Source organism: Arvicola amphibius, chromosome 2 (assembly GCF_903992535.2).
Source record: "Arvicola amphibius chromosome 2, mArvAmp1.2, whole genome shotgun sequence".
Taxonomy (NCBI): Eukaryota; Metazoa; Chordata; class Mammalia; order Rodentia; family Cricetidae; genus Arvicola; species Arvicola amphibius.
In genome coordinates this window covers 7,705,797-7,710,798 of record NC_052048.2, presented here as the reverse complement: position 1 = coordinate 7,710,798, position 5,002 = coordinate 7,705,797, and positions in this window count along the sequence as shown.

Below are 5,002 nucleotides of genomic sequence, written 5' to 3'. Positions count from 1 at the left end.
AGGACTGGAGTTCAGTTCCCAGCACCCACGCTAGGCAGCTCACAACAACCTGTACCTCCTGCTCCAGGGGATCTGAGACCTTTTTCTTGCCTTCATACACACATGCATGACTTGGATGCTCACGTGTGCATGTGTTCGAGCACATGCGCACGCGCGCACAGACTCTGTAGTAGAAGCAGTGGCCAGTAACTAAAGTACAGTGAATGCAAAGAAGAGTAAAGGGAGATGAAACAAAACAAGCCATGCCTCAGGTCTTCGAGCAGCCGGGAGCTGCAGGAACATGGTGAGTTCGCTTTGTTTAAGAGAGTGTCCCTGGAAAGTCAACTGTGCTTCAGTGGAAGACCATACATCCGAGGGTCTATGGGCAGCACAAACAGGACTCGGTGTTGTTGTTGTTGTTTAAATGACACCAAACTGGGAAGTGACATAGGAGTTCCTTCTGTTTGTGTGTTGCTTTCATTCCTTAATGAATAAAGAAACCGCCTTGGCCTAGGTTGGCGGGAAAAGCTAAATGGCATGCTGGGAAAAAGGAGGCAGAGTCAGAGAGAGACACCATGGAGCTGCCAGAATCAGACATGATGAATCTTCCCTGGTAAGCCACTGACATGTGGAGGCACATAGATTAATATAAATGGGCTAAATCAAGGTGTAAGAGTTAGCTAATAAGATGTTTGAGCTAAATAGGCCAAGTAGCGATTTAATGAACACAGTTTCTGTGTGGTTATTTCAGGGCTAAGCTAGCTGGGTGGCAGGGACAAACAAGCAGCCCTCTCCCCTACAACAGGGAAGGCAAGAAAGAGGGTAGAATCTTGGAAGAGTAGGGTAAATACAGTTAATACAATATGTGAAATTCACAAAGAACTGGTAGAAATGAGGGGGAAGCTTCAACATCGAGGTGCCTCGTGGGATTTAAATCACAATGCTAGTGGTAAGAAGGAAGAATCTGATAAGGAAGGGACACACAGAACAGAAGCTGAAGGTGGTTCCTGATTGCCTGCTCTTAGGAGGGACGTCACATTGGCTGCAGCTAGGCATGTCCCCTTCTAGAAGTGATCATCTCCTCACCTAGATGTGTGTTTGTGCACAAACAGTTAGCAATCTGTCACTGGGGGTAAAAGCCTCCTCATATGCTGGGTTTGCCTTGTATATTTCTATGGGTTTTTTCAGACATTTTTCTGTGCCTGGGTTTGGCATCTAAAACCTATGTAAATATTTGCTGACTGCCCTGGAACTCAATCTGTAGACCAGGCTGGGCTTGAACTCACAGAGATCTGCCTGCGTTATCCTCTGCCTCCCAAGTATTGGGATTTAAAGGTGTGCGCCACCACCGGCTGGGTGAATTTTGCAATATTTAATTGATAAATATGTGTTCAAAAATGTTGAGGAAAGGACTAGAGAGATGGTTCACTGGTTAAGAATTCTTGCTGCTTTTACGGAGGACCTGTGACTGTTTCCCAGCAGCCACATCATAAACACCTGTAACTCCAGCTCCAGGAGGTCTGATGCCCTCCTCTGACCTCCTCAGCATCTGTACACAAGTGGCACACCTTCACACCTTCACACACATATACACACACACAGAGACACACACTCCCTCTCACATTCACACACACACACACACACATATACATAACACACATTCACATATATACACACAATTCACACATACACACACACACAGAAAATTTTTTAATTTCCCCTGCTCGTGGATTGGGAGGATCAACATAGTAAAAATGGCAATTCTACCAAAAGCAATCTATAGATTCAATGCAATCCCAATCAAGGTCCCATTAAAATTCTTCACAGAGATTGAGAGGACAATAATCAACTTTATATGGAAAAACAAGAAACCCAGGATAGCCAAAAAAATCTTATACAATAAAGGTACTTCTGGAGGCATTACCATCCCTGACTTCAAACTCTGTTACAAAGCTACAGTATTGAAAACAGCTTGGTATTGGCATAAAAACAGAGAAGTTGACCAATGGAATCGTATAGAAGACCCGGATCTTAAACCACAAACCTATGAACACCTGATTTTTGATAAAGGAGCCAAAAGTACACAATGGAAGAAAGAGGCCATCTTCAACAAATGGTGCTGGCATAACTGGATGTCAACCTGTAGAAGAATGAAAGTAGATCCATATCTATCACCATGCACAAAACTCAAGTCCAAATGGATTAAAGACCTCAATATTAATCTGAACACATTGAGCTTGATAGAGGAGAAAGTGGGAAGTACTCTACAACAAATGGGCACAGGGAACCGTTTCCTGCGCATAACCCCAGCTGCACAGACATTAAGGGCAGCATTGAATAAATGGGACCTCCTGAAGTTGAGCAGCTTCTGTAAAGCAAAGGACGTTGTCACTAAGACACAAAGGCAGCCTACTGACTGGGAAAAGATCTTCACCAACCCTGCAACTGACAAAGGTCTGATCTCTAAAATATATAAGGAACTCAAGAGACTAGACGGTAAAATGCCAATTAACCCAATTAAAAAATGGGGTGCTGAACTGAACAGAGAATTCTCAACAGAAGAAGTTTGAATGGCCAAAAGACACTTAAGGTCATGCTCAACCTCCCTAGCTATCAGGGAAATGCAAATCTTTTTTATTTATAAAAAAGTTTTATAAAAAACTTTGAGATATCATCTTACACCTGTCAGATTGGCTAAAATCCAAAACACCAATAATAACCTTTGCTGGAGAGGTTGTGGGGTAAGGGGTACACTCATCCATTGCTGGTGGGAATGCACACTTGTGCAACCACTTTGGAAAGCAGTGTGGCGGTTTCTCAGGAAATTCGAGATCAACCTACCCCAGGACCCAGCAATTCCACTATTGGGAATCTACTCAAGAGATGCCCAATCATACAACAAAAGCATATGCTCATCTATGTTCATAGCAGCATTATTTGTAATAGCCAGATCCTGGAAACAACCTAGATGCCCTTCAGTGGAAGAATGGATGAAGAAACTGTGGAATATATACATGCTAGAATACTACTCAGCGGTAAAAAACAATGACATCTTGAATTTTGCAGGCAAATGGATGGAAATAGAAAACACTATTCTGAGTGAGGTAACCCAGACCCAAAAAGATGAACATGGGATGTACTCACTCATAATCGGTTTCTAGCCATAATTAAAAGACATCGAGCCTATAAATTTGGGATCCTTGAGAAGATAATAAGAAGGTGAACTCCCAAAAAAAGATATAGTAATCCTCCTGGATATTGGAAGTAGACACGATCGCCAGGCAAAATTGGGAACTTAAGGGTTGGGCGAGACTGGGCCAAGGGAAGATGGGGAGAGAAAAAATGTGAAGGGGAGAACGGGGGGAGCTCGGAGGAATGGGGTGCTTGGGATATAGGAAGGGTGGATATGGGAGCAGGGAAGCATATATCTTAATTTAAGGAGCTACCTGAGGGTTGTCAAGAGACTTGACCCTAGAGGGGTTCCCAGGTTTCCAGGGAGACGCCCCCAGTTAGTTCCTTGGGCAGCTGAGGAGAGGAAGCCTGAAAAGGCCAGTTCCTATAGCCATACTGATGAATTTCTTGCATATCACCATAGAACCTCCACCTGACGATAGATGAAGAAAATGACAGAGCCCCACATTGGAGCACCGGACTGAGCTCCCAAGGTCCTGATGAGGAGCAGAAGGAGAGAGAACATGAGAAAGAAGTCAGGACCGTGAGGGAACCTCCAGCTGGCGACAGATGGGGAAGGTGACTGAGCCCCACATTGGAGCACTGGACTGAGCTCCCAAGGTCCTGATGAGGAGCAGAAGGAGCGAGAACATGAGGGAGAAAGTCAGGAACGTGAGGGGTGCGTTCACTCATGGAGACGGTGGGACAGAACTAAAGGGAGATCACCAACTCCAGTTGGAATGGGACTGATGGATCAGGCGACCAAACCCGTCTCTCTGAATGTGGCCAACAGCGGGGGCTGACTGAGAAGCAAAGGACATTGGCGCTGGGTTCTGATTCTTCTGCATGGACGGGCTCTGTGGGAGCCTTCTCAGCTTGGTCGATCACCTTCCTGGACCTGGGGGGAGTTGGGAGGACCTTGGACTTAGCATAGAGTGGGGAACCCTGATGGCTCCTTGGCCTTGAGAGGGAGGGAGGGGAGGTATGGGTGGAGGGAAGGGGAGGGAAGGGGAAGAAGGAGGGGAGGGAAGGGGGAGGAGGAGCGGAGGGAGGGGGGAGGAGGAGGGAAGGAGATGGAAATTTTTAAATAAAAAAAAATTAAATATTTCAAAAATTGTCACAGGATGGATTCATGAGGTGCTCAACAGTCTATTTAACACTAGGGTTAACTTTTGATGTATGACCCATCCATCCATTTTGATGGTGGACCAACTCTCTTGCATACACTCATCTGTGCAAGCAGCGTGTGTGTGTGTGTGTGTGTGTGTGTGTGTGTGTGTGTGTGTGTGTGTGATGTCATGGTTCCCTGAAAACATTGTAAACAGACCATTGCATCTGATTTGGGCCCACAGATACCAGATATCAGACTGAAATAGAATACCCTGTTGGCTTTGTAAAAACAAGGTGTACAAAACCACTTGGATAGCTCTTTAAGTCCCGTAACATCTGGAGCAAAAGATAGTCAGAAATAATTTTTGAATGAGACTTGGGAAGTAGGATTTGGAAGACTTAGGAAGAACTTTGAATAGAGTTGTCCCCAAGGAAAATGGCAGGGGAAACTTCTGTTAACTGTGTGCTATGAGAAGGGGATATAGATGATCTCATGAGGCCAGGACCTGTCAGCTGCCGCTTGGGGGACAAAGGGCACAAACACCAAGCCGTCCTTGGCAAATCTGAAGGATGAGAGGATAGGTTAAGAGGTAAAGTTGGGGACATTCCATAAATTCCCCCCACGTATGGGAGCCATGTTGTGACTCTTGAGTCTCCCATACACCCAGATAGCAATGATGGAGTTCAAGAATGCCTGCTGCCTTTGGTCTCTACTGTCTCAGCCTTCCACAGCACACTTTCC